Below are 16180 nucleotides of genomic sequence, written 5' to 3'. Positions count from 1 at the left end.
TTCAGTGGTTTGGCTATTTTGGGGATGAGAAAGTTGACGGATGGTTGACAGACATATAGATATATTTAGTGTGCCCTTGATACTCTTTCCAAACTGTGTTGTTAAATTTCTTGATAAAGGTTGAGATTCTTTTTAACCAATATCCTGTAATAAGATCTGGGTCAAGAGATTCAACGTTTGGTACTTTTTCAGGTGTGTTTCTGGTACTGCACTATTGATTTCATAAAAGTTTTGTTTCACATGCTTTCAGTATTCCTGTTTGAATTCCTCATCCATTCAACCTTTTTATTGAATCCATCATTCCTTTTCCAAATTGATTTGCAGTAACTTTCCACTTGTTCAGTCAAGGGGTTGTTTTTTACTGATTTTGTGTTATTTTGGTTGAAGTTATAATAGACTGATTTGGGAACACTCTGAAATAATATATTCAGTGTTTTCCATTTATATTCTGCAGATTTGTATTTCAATTTCTCAGCTGTTGCTGTTCTTGTTTCTGCTGACGAAGTTTGGAATTTTAGGTTTAGGTTTTTGAGTCCCCAAACTGCTTTCCTAGTTTATCTTTTAACTGTTTCTGATGTTTTGTAAATTTATTGAGAGTGGAACACTTCATAACTAAGATGATCTGTGAGATAGTTTTTCAAAGAATCAGAATTTTATTTTTCAAGCTGTGAGCTCAGCTCTGAATGTTTAACCCCTGTCTTTATTGAACAACTTCAGTTACTTATGGTAGGCTAACAATGTTATTGCTGACTCATATAGCAAAAGATTTATAGCTTTGTATGTGAGTTTTAATTCAATACACATTAAATTAGTTTTCTGTTATTGTATTAATTACTTCCAGTTCCAATTTAAAAGGCTTTTTTTTGTGTTTGTTTTAAATGGCTTGTTTTTAAAGTTAATGTTTTCAACCTACTTAACATCATATCTTCCCACACCAGTTTTACAAAATTTATAATATTTCAATATTCTCCTGTTTTGTTTGAAGAAGCTATCATTTGGCTGCTTTTGTTTTCTAGCAGGCTGAGTATTTCACTGTGATTGCTTTTTGTTGTTGATAGTGATGGTATTGTTGTATATTCTTTAAATGTCTCAGTGTGGGAGAAGCTGGTTGACCACTGCTACTACTATCCAGTTTGTATGTATGTTCTTTTTATTAATTAGTTTATTTCTAGTTTCTTGCCAATACAGGCAGAACCGGTTTCTAATCTAGATTGAAGCCTCTTTTATTGGAATTTTAACAACATCGACAGAGTAGTTTTGTGTATAATGTTTAAGTATTTGGAGTCAATGCATGTGTAGAAGGATCTAGTTGGTTTGGCTGCCAGCATCACTTCTGTTCAAATTGATTCATATTCAGTGTAATGGTACACTTTTATTGGCCGATGAATGATATGAAAATCAATTTCGCTATAGATCAATAAATAAAAAGTTATTAACAATTAAAGTTTGAAAGTTTTGGTAATTTTAGCCAATTGTAAGCCACAGACACATTCATGCCTGTTTCCATAGAAACAAGTAGAACATGAGAACTCTTTTGTCTGCGAGAAAGCATGTATTGACAAATACATTGAAATCACTTGTTTTACCTATCTGATGACAATTGAGCATATGAATTTAGGTGGCGCAGGAGATATGAAAATTGTGATTTGTGTGAGAAATTGATTGAATGCATTTTTAACTTTTGCTTTCAATGAACTGGTCAACAAAATGTTTGTTTTTTTAAAAATATTTGACTTGTAAAGTACTATTTTGTTTTTAGATAAATCTTTTAAGTTCATGCTGTTACATTAAATTCATATTGAATGCTTCAAACTGCAAAACACATGTTGTTTACAAATATTGACAACATATGCTATTTTCAGGATGTTGATGACAAAATGTGCAGTCAGGCACAAAATGACAGCTTCCAAATCCTGTTTCCTAACTAGGTGAAAATGATCAAACTTTAAACTTTTATAACTTTTTAAAAGCATTTATCTGGAAAAAGTGAACTAACTCCAGCGATTCAGCTTGGAAAAGTATATTATTGTGCCAAATTTTAAAATTTTCAATAAACTTTATCCAACTAGATCCATGAAGAACTATATGTTTTGTTATATATCCAAATAGGAGTGGAGGTGGTAAAATCCAGGCTACATATGTTTTCTAGCTAGCAGAAATAATAATTGATCAACGAAGCGAACTCCACTGGCTACTCATCAGGCCAAAGATAGTTTAGTTATATGAAAGTTACATTGTTGTTAAAGAATCCCAAGTTAACTCACCAGAGATATAATTTGAAATGAGTGGTGAAGCCAGAAGAAAGAACTAAAATAACAAAATAGAAAAATGTGTTAAGAAATAAAATGGTCAGTAAGAGAAAAGAAGGAAGAGGCAAAGAATTTGGGAATGAGCAATTGTCTAAAATTCTTAAGAATAAAGAAAAGGAGATTGGGGAGAAGGGGAAATTTAGGTTAGATTGATGCTGACTTTAGCGGAAGGTCATTGTGAATATTAAGCTGGGTTCACTCTATTATGTTAATGGTAAATAAATATATTGTTGCATCCATTTAGACAGAAAAAAAGAAAAGAAAAGAATATTTAGGAGTGAGAATAAGGTGGATTTGCTAGGAGAAAGGAAAGGAGGGAGAAGAGAGTGAGATGGGAGATTAAGGTTGTATTCCCCTGTTATTAGAGGAACATAACAGTTCGAGTTAAATTGGTGGCTTGCTACTTAGCAGTAAAACTACACATTTGCATACCCATGCACATATGCATTCATTTACTGTGCACCTATAATATCCCCATAGGTGTGCTTGTGCATGTACATGACTGCATATCTTCACGCAGAGAGAAAGATTACAGAGTTAAGAAAATATAAAGGTAGCTAATAACAAAATTTCATGTTATAAATACAAAGAAGAGCTTCAAGTGGAGGGTGGGAATGCAGGAGGATTAGTTATGGAATAATTGGGGAGGGCACTATTATTTGTATCTTAAGAATGTATTACATAACTTGTGTTTGCAATTAAGAATTAGGTTGCTTCGTTCATTATTGCATTGCATAGCAGATAAGACATCAATGATGTAGAGATTGCATTAGTTGTTATAACTGTTATATGGTTTGGTATTGGTAATGATGGACCATTTTAAATTGTATAAAACTGAGTTTTGTTTTAGGTTATGAATGAGCCTAGATAAAGAAGTGCTGTTAGTTTTCACTTGATATTTAAAGCTAATATAGTGGTTACCAACTCTGACTTAGAAGGTTGTGCTGCACAAGCCAATATATACATATTTGAAATCTCCTGTGGATACCATATATTTATATACGATATGTTTTGTGAGGCATCTATTTTCCAAGGGACAGGTGGTGGGGCATCTATAGCTGCATAGGATTCTAGAAGGTGTTAAAGTGGAGTTTGCGGAGTTATGATTACCTGGGGTTAACCTGGTGTTATTTGCAGTATCTGCAGTGGTTTTAGGATTGATATTTTTATGGGGTAGAGAGGGATTATACTGGCAGTGTTGGTTGTGGTAGAGTAAGAGAATTTAATAGATTGGGGGTTGAAGATTTTCTTCAGATTACTGGACCTAGAGAAATATTTTTCAAGTCGAACAAAGGAAAGCTTAGGTACTCTGGTCTGAACATTAAGGGCAAAGTGGGGGTGAAACCAGATAACATTGCATGTCCTAGTCCACTTATTCTGTTCTAGGGGGTTACCTGAGTATGGCTTGGGGTAGGGAGGTGTGGATTTCAATGGGCAGTGGCAGATTTGGGATCCAGAATCCCAGGGTGAGAGGAGTGCCTATTGGGTTTGCAATTACAGTAAAATTTGGACAGATATGGGAAGGGAGGAATACAGGGGATAGTACAGGTTCTATCTAAAGGGGCAGATGTATCTGCAGTCCCAGGTTCAGTGGAAGAAGGATCACTCCATATAAGAAGGGATCTAATCAGATTTTGTTGTAATATTCAGCATAATGCTTGAATATCTCTTTAATAGTGGATAGGGATGAGATCCTACAAGACACACTGTCACCAATGGATTTTAGGACGAGCGGGTTGATTTGAGGAAAAGTTAACATAATTAAAGTTCTCCTGGGGTTTATAGTATGGATAGGTGTTGTTTTGTAAATCTAGAGTGACATTTAGGAAATTAGCAGTTTTAATATTAGAAGTGAAAGAGACACTAAGGTTCATGTTTTTAAAGAATCTGATTCTGTTCCTAAATTGTTCTACCTCACAGCTACTAGAGTCTGGGATTGCAAACAGAGTGTCGTCCTTATATAGACCACTGAAAATATTAGGGAATTGGTCCTGGAGGCAATGGAGCAGGTAACAACTCACTAAGTGGGTAACTTAAGCTGAGTCACTTTCCTCCATTGGGGTGTTGTAGTAGTTAGGGGTATCCTTGCGGGTCCAAAATTTTCCATTGCATTTTATAGTAGTTAAATGGATTGCCAGGATAATACTGATATCACCTCTAGTCAGGTCAGATTATTTTAGTGCAAATATGAGGGCTTTGTTAAGTAGGATAGGAGATACACTGGAATAGTATTGGTGTATACTTACTTGAATGAATTCGTGTTTACTTTTGGGACTTAGAATTTAAACCATTGGATGGTTTCAGTGATGTTAGTCCAGAGGTTTAGTGTAATCTTAGATTGAAGGTGGGGTAGAATTCTAATCTAACATTACTAATCCTACTTACATCAGAGCTTGAGGAGCAAATGAGGCAAACGGAAGGGTTTGCAGCAAAATTTCCCATATTGTCTTTTAAGTTTATATGGAGTGGTCAAGGTTTGAAAGGTTTGAAAGCTGAGTTTAAAGACAAGACCTTGAGTTTTGAGGTAGATATCTCTCAGGTTCAGGTTGGTACAATTTGGTAGCTCTTGTGCAGATGTTTAAGTATCAATTGCTTGTAGGTATCCAGTGGCATGTTGTATAGGTCATTTTATTATATATATATGTGTGTGTATACCATACACACAATTGCATGTCTAGACATGTGCATATGTACTTCTATGCTTAACTCTTGGAAAGTTTTAATGTTTTTTTGACAGTTTCAATTAATGGCTTGTATTTGTAGTCTTCTAATTAGTTTTCTCCTTTCTAGTTTTGAGGACCCTAATCTCTCTGGTAGTTGGTTACATATCCTAGTGTCCCAATAATTACGAATATAAATCTGAACTTGTAATCCAAGTAGACTAACTGTAAGTTTCTCAGTAGTTCAATGGAGGTATTTTCTGTTTTATGTTGACATTCACTGGGCAACTGATTTCCAGTACTGTACATAGATTTTCCTCCCTTTTCAAATCATTATGTCTAATTTATTATGTTTGCATTTTATTGAGGTTTTCACAAGGGTATTCTGCTATTACTCTTTCATATCTATTATATAAAATGCGTTCTGTCTGTCTGTGTGTGTGTCTTCTAGGATCTCAGGCATCCCCCATCTGATTGTGCTCAAATTTGATATGTAGATACCGACGGTATCAGGGCGTGTGTAAGTTTTGAAAAAATTACAAAAATTGATTCCAGGTAAGAATGCAATCGATAAAGCCGTGGGAACGTGCATTTGTACATGTAAATACATCATGGATGACATTCTCAAGGCAAAAGTTATCACGGGTCAAGGAGCAGGGAATGTTGTTTTTGTTTCCTGCATGCCATTGATTCCGTTGGACTGTGTTTACCAGATGAAATGCATTCAATTCCCTATTCACCTGAGCTTCCCTTTTGTGCATGAAGAATTTGGTAGGTATTTTTTATTCCTGGATTGCAAATGTATGCCCTTCAAAGTGAGAGTTAGGGATCTGGTTGTTGGTCCATGATTGTTGGTCCATATTGCTGTCATCCTGGAGCTTTCTGCTAACAATTCTGTGCATGATCTGCTGATTTGTACTCATCCTTTCATCTAATGATTTGTTGCTGTTTGAGTCATGCAACTTTTTTGGGCATGTATTTGAGATTAACAGACTGGGAATATTTCTTGAGGAGCTGCTTTCCAAATCTCATGAAGTTATCTACCTCATGTATGGCAACTTTATCAATAGATGTACTTTGTCACTTGGTGGTAAAAGCTATTGGCAAAGGGATATGATGTGGCATTCAGAAGCTGTCTGAATCGATGTTTAACCTCTGCTTCTTCGTTCTTGTTTTAGGTATAGGCGGTCTATGTCACTATTGACGTGAAAATTATTTGTGCTGGTTTGTATCTTTTAGGTTTTCACATCAGTGGTTTGGAGCTTATCAAGTAGCCCAAATGTTGGTATAAATACTGGTATTACAAACACATTTTATTGTATGCTGAGAGTTCTAAGGTCCATATTTTTCTTATCCAGTTGTTGTATTCCTTCGTGATGCATTCCTTGTTACAGGTACCATCGTAAGATATGTTTTTATCTATCCCTAGGTACCTGTAACATTCCTCATCAGATACAGGAGAAACATTCAATTCATTGATGGAGATGCTGGTAGTTTGGTTCACAGTTTTCCCTTGTTTCACAACCATATAGGAATATCTATCCTGACCAAGTTCTAACCCTATATCCTTTGAGAATGTTGTAATGAAGTCAAGGCTCTTTTTCTTATCAATCATTTCTGTGGCGTATAGCTTCAAGTTATCTTCAAAGAAGCAGTGTGTAATCTTTGTATTTTTTTTCTCTATGAACCAGTAAGATACCCTTCAAACTTCCTCAACATGAATGACAAGTGGTTTATTGAAAATATGGACATCATTGCAGGAGACTGTCTCTTTGGAATAGACTTTTGTGATACTATATTTTATCTCTCATTGTATTTAACTTTAGATGAAACGAGGTCAGTTATGGCTTTGACTATGTTCTCTGGAACTTTAGTGAGTCAAAGGACTCCTAGCATCCTTGAATGGGAAACATAGTCAAAAGCTTTCTTATAGTCCAACTACATTGAAGTCAGGTTCCTCCTATGCTGCCACACATCTGACATTACAGTTTTATTTATCAGCTATTACTTAGTACATAAAGCTTAAGTTATTTTTTCATGAAATATATAATTGAGGACATTTTTCACCTGTATTTATCCCTAATAATTGCTGCAATGATCATTAAGGTTGTACCTGGTGTTTATTACAGTGGTAATAGTTGCCTTAGCTTGTAATGTAGTCCAGCTAACAGGCAATATAATGTCTGTAGGAATGTCTTTGACTGAAGTCTTCATGGTATTCTAACATTGTTCACACTTTTGTTTATACTGTTTGGCATACAATTTCATCTCTTCTTTGGATTAAGTTACATTCATTAACATTCTTCCCATATTCAAGAAATGTTTGTTGTTGGCATTATATTTTTGCCATAAAATCTTTTACCATTGGAAGCAGATTGTCCTAGTATGCTATGCTCTTTTATAATGATTAGCAGTTATATAAATCATTATTGAGCTCATAATTTTGAAGAAAATGCATTTTATATTTACAGTTTCTTCTATTGCTACAATCTATTGCTACAACTAAAAGAAAATCTGTTTACTTTTTACAATGTTAATTTCTGTTTTGTAACTGTTGTTGTTGATGCAGCACGTTCAGCCATTTTAAGTTTGAGACAAAAATTCAACTTGAAATAACAGCACCTTCAGTCAATTCATTTGAAGATTCAGCAGTTATTTAACAGGGTTGATAGTTGTGGATTCAAAATTGGACACAATATTCAAAGTTCTTTTTGATGAATCGTCTCCCACACCAAATATGCAACTTGTTGCTTTGTATGTATGTTCATATGCATGCATGCATGCCTGCATCCATCAATGCCTGCTTTCCTACCCACCTATCTGTTTCATTTGTTTTCTCTTTCTGTTCTATTTTTAATTATTTGAAGCCTTCCTGTAAGGGAAAGAACTGTTTCTAACAATGGTACAAAGTTCCATAGTTGGAATGTAGGTAACAAAAATAAATTTACATTTTGAACTTGCAAAAAGTCTTGTATATTTTTACTGTTCTACTTACAAATAGTATTTCAAATGTGTGAGTTAATTGACTGATTTCTTTTTCTGAAAACTCTAACTTATCTACATTATCACCTAGGCATTTACTCATGAATTTATAATCTGAGTATCGAAGTTAGACGTTTCAAAGCAGTTGTCCATAGTTATCCTCTTTCTCTTGGATTTTCAAAGAGATATTCCCATTAGCAGAGCAGCTGACCTCTGTTATGGTTCATACTTCTCCTTGTCTGTTCAAAACAACATCTGGTCTGTTATGTTTGCATTTAGTAGAAGTTTTGATAGAGAATGTTTAGCCATATTCTCTTTGTTGATGTTTATGAATGTATCCAATAACAATGGGATTCTCTATATTTATTTCAGGAGCTTTTGTCAGGGGATATTGTATATTGTTTCAGTGACAACATGATGTCACATTGGGAAGTAGTACCTTGATGGCATTTTGGGGCAGCTATCATGCATGATGTCATTTACAGAAATGTGGTATCATCAATATTTTTGGTTCCATCTTGGGGCACTAAGGGCTTCTTTTCTTTTTATTAGGTATTTGGTAGCAATCTCTTGGTTTTGAATTGCAAACATGTCGTCTTTGAAGTGTGATGTGACATAATGGTCATGACTTCAAGAAAGGCTGCACTTCATATCAATATTAATGTCATTTTAAAGTCTTTGGAAACATACCCATGTATTCTCTTTTGGTATGCTGAGCATTTCACATCCAGCTCTTCTTTGAAGTATTTTAGTCTGGCTGTTTTGGCACTCTTGGAAGTTGTCAGAAAGAGTATACTTCCTGAGGAGTTCACTGTTGATACATAGATACATAGGAATGTTGTTGACACTAAATGATGATGATGATATATGTATCATCATCATCATTTAGTGTCTGCTTTCCATGCTAGCATGAGTTGGACGGTTCAACTGGGGTCTGGGAGGCCAGAAGGCTGCACCAGGCCCAGTCTGATCTGGCAATGTTTCTACGGCTGGATGCCCTTCCTAACGCCAACCACTCCGTGAGTGTAGTGGGTGCTTTTTACATGCCACCGGCACAGGTGCCAGACGGGGCTGGCAAACGGCCACGGTCGGATGGTGCTCTTTACGTGCCACCGGCACAAGGGCCAGGCAAGTCTGGCAACGGCCACGATCAGATGGTGCTTTTTGCGTGTCACCGGCACAGAGGCCCGTCGGGGCGGCGCTGGCAACGGCCACGTTCGGATGGTTTGCTTACGTGCTACTAGCACTGGTATCACAGCTACAATTTCCATTGATGTTGATCAATTTTGAATTTGATTCTGATTCGCACTTGCCTCAACAGGTCTTCTCAAGTAGAGTTTTGTGTCCCAAGAAGGAAAGGGATGCATAAGTGGACAGGCTACATCCCAGGTAGAGGCCATGGGTTAAGGTCTCACAGCATACTTCCATAGGCCTTGGTCTCTAGTCATTTCCTTGGTGAGACCTAAAGTTCGAAGGTTGTGCTTCACCACCTCGTCCCAGGTTTTCCTGGGTCTACCTCTTCCACAGGTTCCCTCAACTGCTAGGGTGTGGCACTTTTTCACACAACTATCTTCATCCATTCTTGTCACATGACCATACCAGCGCAAACGTCTCTCTTGCACGCCACAACTGATGCTTCTTAGGTCCAACTTTTCTCTCAAGGTACTTACACTCTGTCGAGTACGAACACTGGCATTACACATCCATTGGAGCATATAGCTTCATTTCTTGCAAGTTTACGCATATCCTCAGCAGTCACGGCCCATGATTCACTACCATGTAGCATGGCTGTTCGTACACATACATCATACAGTCTGCCTTTTACTCTGAGCGAGAGGCCTTTTGTCACCAGCAAGGGTAAGAGCTCTCTGAACTTTGCCCAGGCTATTCTTACTCTAGCAGTTACACTTTCAGCACACCCACCCCCGCTACTGACTTGGTCACCTAGGTAATGGAAGCTATCAACTATTTCTAGTTTTTCTCCCTGGAATGTGGTGGAAGTTGGTCTCTGCACATTTTCAGAGTTTATTGCTCCTGAGCATCTGCCACATACAAAAACTATTTTCCTAGTTAGCCTTCCTTTGACTTTGCTGCACCTCTTATGTGTCCATAGCTTACACTTGGTGCATCTTATAGAGTTTCTACCTACGCCTTTTCTACAGATCGAGCAGGGCCATCTACCTGAAGGCGTTTGTGATTTGTCTACCTTCCTACTTATTAGGACTTTGGGTTTAGCTAGGTTGACTCTAAGACCCTTCGATTCTAATCCTTGCTTCCACACCTGAAATTTCTCCTCCAGTTCTGATAGTGACTCAGCAATTAGAGCAAGGTCATCAGCATAGAGGAGCTCCCAGGGGCATCCTGTCTTGAATTCCTCCGTTATTGCCTGGAGGACTATGATAAATAGGAGGGGGCTGAGGACTGAACCTTGGTGGACCCCTACCTCTACCCGGAATTCTTCACTGTACTCATTGCCAACCCTCACCTTACTAGCAGTGTCCCTGTACATGGCTCGCATAGCTCTCACTAACCATATATATATATATATATATATATAATATATATATATATATATATATATATATATATATTTAAGTAGGTGAAGGAACTATCCTATGTTTATCGTCAGCATGGAAAATTTGTTTAACCAAAACGTCAGAAAACACGGTTGAAGCGACCTGTCAAGGGTAGAAACTCCGGGTGACTCCATTCTTTCATTTATTTATATATATATATATATATATATATATATTGTTGTTGTTGTTTAGCTGATACTAAGGGATACTATATGACCATTTGAAGGCTATCTGCTCTTATCTCAAAACTCTACCTTCATTTCTTCTTGTTATCATTGTTTCTGTGGAAATCTCCATTTGATGTCAGGTTCTTGCAGATTTTAATGTCTATGGAGTGGATTTCTGCTATAGACCATTCAAGTATCCCAAGTATTGGCATCAACACAGGTTATGCAAATGTATTGTGGGACATTGTTTTGTAAGAGGAGAGTTCTGACTACCATATTTTCTAAGTCTGGTGTCATATTCTCAGTTGACAATTCATTATTCACAATGTCATATGATAAGTTTTCATCAATGCTTGGGTATTAGTAGCATTCTTTGTGTGGAACAGAAGAGATAGAGAGACCTTCTATGTATCAGTTTTGGCTTTGGAGGACTCATTTTCCATGTTCAGCAATCAAATATGAACATTTCTTTTGGCCAATTTCCATTTCCATGTCAGCTGAAAATGTAATTAATTTCAGCTGTTTTTTGTCATTATAAACATTCATAACAGATATTTTCGTTCATCCATAAAGAAATTATAGGTTATATTGTTATCTCAGGTAGTTGCAGACCCTAGCCTCTAGCCATTGGATTTTTGCAACAGAAATCAAAATTTAATACTGAAATAACAAAATTAGAGAAAGACTATTTGCTTGGAATATTTTCATTGAAACTTTACATTAGAGATGATCATTCCAATCACTGCTGTGAATTATTGCCCAGGCCTTTGTGAGCCTCTCAATTGTAGCAACTAATGCAGCTGATACTTTTGTCAAATGCTGAAACTTCATGCCTTCACATTCAGTCACCAAACAAATGGATAGCATAATGATGAAATCACACCAGTGAAATACATTACGAGGTCATTTGAAATTTTTTACAAATTTTAAAATAAACCAATATAATAGGTACTATCTACATCTTAGATGTTGTAAGTTTGTTCACTAACATCCCATCATAAACAATAAAAATCATAACAGAAAACATATTAACACTCCAAAATATAGCTGTACCTGAAAATTTATTTAAACAATATATAGCAGTACCTGCAAACTTATTCAAAAGACTACTCATGATATGTACAGTTAAAGTATCTTTTCACTGCCCACAAGGTAATTTATATAACAGATGCAGTATCCATAGCTTCTCCCTTAGGACTTACATATGTAGCATTCTGTTTATCCATAGTAGAGAACAGAATAATACAAAATCTCAAATATTTAATATACACCAGATGTGTAGATGATAAACTTGTGATAATGGAAACATTAAAGAATGTTGAGAAACTAAAAGAGGAGTTGAAGAATGTACTAAAATTGAGCATCTATATATCTATATATATAAAACTGAGAATGTGTGTCTTTCTGTCTGTGTGAATCCCTAAAACTTGAGAACTACACAACCAATTTCATTCAAATTTTACACATGCCTTACTTAGGGTCCATGTAGTGTCATGGGCAAAAAAATTTTTTAACTTCTTGCCTAGGGTGAGCCCACAGCAATATCATATCTTCTCCGCTATTTCAGCATTACATGTTAAAAGTGAAACAAAAACATCTCTCTATTGTAATGTCAGATGCTTTCACTTGAATACTTTCACTTTAATACCGAAACTAATAAAGTGAAACTATTATATATGAGGGATTAACTGTTAGTGGACATCCATTTTGCTAGAAGAAGATCCGCTATGGTCTTACCACTAACAAAGGAATGGTAAGACCATAGTGGATCTTCTTCTAGCGTAATGGATGTCCACTTACAGGTCATCCCTCTTATATGTATATAATATAATTTTTTCTCTGAAACTTCAGACTTTTAAATGTGATACACCACTGGTTTTAAATTGATATTAATCAAATTAATATTCAATTTTTCACCCTTATTATTTTAAATTTATATTTACATGTATATATATATATATATATATATATATATATATATATATATATATATATATATATATACATGTATATATATATGGATGTGTATATATACATGTATATATATGGATGTGTATATATACATGTATATATATGGATGTATATATATACATCTATATATATGGATGTATATAATATATATATATACATGTATATATATATGGATGTGTATATATACATGTATATATATGGATGTATATATATATATATATCTATATATATGGATGTATATATATATACATGTATATATATATGGATGTATATATATACATGCATACATATATACACCCATACACACACATACATAGGTGCAGGTGTGATTGTGTGGTAACAAACCTCATTCCAAAACACATGGTCCTGGGTTCAGTCCCACTGTGTGGTGACTTGGCATGTCTCTTCTGCTATAGCCTCAGACCAACCAAAGCCTTGTCAGTGGATTTTGCAGAGAGAAACTGAAAGAAATCAATTGTATACATATGGATATATATATGTAAGTCTAAGTGTGTGTATTTGTGTTTCTCCCTCATCACTGCTTCACAGCTGCTGTTCATTTATATACAGCCCTATAACTTACTGGTTTCACAAGAAGAAACTGATAGAATAAGTACCAGGCTTATCAAAATAAAAAAAAAGCACTAGGCAGTGTCTCATATTTTTGTTTGCCCACTGAGTTCTATCTATCAATTTATATATGTTTGTGTGTGTGTGTGTATACATACATTATTATTATTATGTCTGCCCCCTCGTTATTGAGTATGGCCATTGCACGAAGCTTAACTGTTACTGCTGCTGTGATCGAATGTGACTTTTTAGCCCAGCTAAAGATCTACAATGTCTTGTACAAACTTGGCAACTAAAATCTTTACTGGTAATAGCCGGCTGTAGTTGTAACTGGGCTTCATGTACCTTTGCATGTTGTTTAAATCCTCCTGCTGAATTACACTCTCTTCCACATGCATACATACATACATACATATATATATATATATATATATACACACACACACACACACCACACACACACACACACCACATATATATATATATATATATATATATATTATATATATATATATATATATACATGTATATATACAAACTAAGGTTAAAGAACAAACAAATGCAAGGTCGTTGTTTGTTTGTTCTTTAACCTTAGTTTGATATATTTGTCTCTTTCAATAGAGCACTTCTATAGCAGTCCTACTAATCTTTTTGTTCCTGACAAGAACAATCACTGTATTATTGATACATGTATATATATGGATGTGTATATATACATGTATATATATATGGATGTGTAATATACATGTATATATATGGATGTATATATATATACATCTATATATATGGATGTATATATATATATACATGTATATATATATATATATATATATGGATGTATATATATACATGTATATATATAGATGTATATATATATATAGATATATATCTATACATGTATATGTATAGCTGTATATGTATACATGTATTTGTACACATGTATTTCTATAGATATAGATGTATATGTATACATGTATATGTGTAGATGTATATATATATATAGATGTACATGTAATATGTACACATATATACATGCATACATATATACACCCATACACACATACACACACATACATAGGTGCAGGTGTGGTTGTGTGGTAACAAACCTCATTCCAAAACACATGGTCCTGGGTTCAGTCCCACTGTGTGGTGACTTGGCATGTGTCTTCTGCTATAGCCCCAGACCAACCAAAGCCTTGTCAGTGGATTTTGTAGACAGAAACTGAAAGAAATCAATTGTATACATATGGATGTATATATGTAAGTCTAAGTGTGTGTATTTGTGTTTCTCCCTCATCACTGCTTCACAACTGCTGTTCATTTATATACAGCCCTATAACTTACTGGTTTCACAAGAAGAAACTGATAGAATAAGTACCAGGCTTATCAAAATAAAAAAAGCACTAGGCAGTGTCTCATATTTTTGTTTGCCCACTGAGTTCTATCTATCAATTTATATTTGTTTGTGTGCGTGTGTGTGTGTGTGTATACATACATTATTATTATTATGGCTGCCCTCTCGTAATAGAGTATGGCCATTGCACGAAGCTTAACTGTTACTGCTGCTGTGATCGAATGTGACTTTTTAGCTCAGCTAAAGATCAACAATGTCTTGTACAAAATTGGCAACTAAAACCTTTACTGGTAATAGCCGGCTGTAGTTGTAAAAAAAAACACTAGGCTGTGTCTCATATTTTTCTTTGCCCACTCAGTTGTATCTATCAATTTATCTTTGTGTGTGTATATATATATATATAATACACACACACACACACACACACACACATATATATACATGTATGTATATGTGCACATTTATATCTATTATATCAAAGTCAATGTCTTTATGTGTTTGTGTGTTACTTATACATTTGAAAACTGCTGCACCTATCATAATGAAATTTGGAACACAAAATCCAAGCCTACAGAGAAGGGTAATGCTGTGTGTTTCATACAATTTCATGGACCAAAATTACTGAATGGATCCTTTTAATATTTGAAACTTAGATTCAATGCATAAGAGAGGGTATAATGCATAAATTTTTGATGTTGATGAAATTTCAACTATGGGTAATTGACACACATCAAGAAGTATTCTCAAAGTTTCCACTTCACATGAGGATTCTAAGACACCCTAATGGGGGCCTTAACTCCCAAATTTTAGTCATTTCTTTTATGATCCAAAACTAGGTCAAAAGTACTGAATGGATCTTTAGGAAATTTGGGAATTATATTCTATGCATAAGGGCCATAACCCCCATGACAATTCATATATTTTTGCTGTTGATGAAATTTTAACCATAGATATTAGACACAAATGAAGTAATATTTATAAAATTTCATCTTCTTACAAGTCAGAAAGACCCCTCCAGCATTATTTGTAATTCAATAGTACACCAGTGTAAGTGTTTGCTTTGACATACACTTAGATTATGATTTCTGCAATGTGCTGGATAAATTGTCAAGTAAATGAGAGGTATCTTTGCTTCCATTGATTCAGTTGCAAAGTGTTGAGTAAAGTTATTTGATTGCAGACCTCCTTTCAGTCTTTTTATTATCACTGGGTCACACATAGCCCCCAGATGTATCATTGATTTCAAGGCCTTCCCAGATGAGTGACTGGTTATGAAAAGACATTTATAGATTGTAAATTTATTCTGTCCAGTTACGTATCAGTATAGTCGTTATTTGCAAACTCCAGAGGTGACACTTTCATTTCTCGTTAGCCGTCACGTCACACTGTTGTTAATGTTTATTTCAGTTGGGTCACGCCCTTCCAATTGCTATAAATTCATAATGCGTCTTACGGCTGTGCCTGTCACCTGGATGGTGAGGAATACTACATTGGGATTGGTAACGACTAGGGTACTGTAGCTGACTGCTTATTGTGATCATTCGTCTTTTGGTTTCGTGTAGCTATTCTCTCTTTTACAAACCCAGTGAAC

General features: G+C 35.2%; 1 long non-coding RNA gene across 1 annotated transcript in view; it reads left to right on the top strand.

The window, feature by feature from the left end:
- Positions 1–7935, top strand: part of LOC118763321 — a 40551-nt gene extending 32616 nt beyond the window's left edge. The window contains exon 2 of the long non-coding RNA XR_004999064.1: positions 6399–7935. This is a non-coding gene — a long non-coding RNA (uncharacterized LOC118763321). The remainder of the gene's footprint in view (positions 1–6398) is intronic.
- The last annotated feature ends 8245 nt before the right edge of the window (positions 7936–16180 follow it).

This window comes from Octopus sinensis, linkage group LG5 (genome assembly GCF_006345805.1).
Source record: "Octopus sinensis linkage group LG5, ASM634580v1, whole genome shotgun sequence".
Lineage (NCBI taxonomy): Eukaryota > Metazoa > Mollusca > Cephalopoda > Octopoda > Octopodidae > Octopus > Octopus sinensis.
Note: the sequence above shows the minus strand (reverse complement) of the source record. Positions and strands in the feature narration are given on the sequence as shown.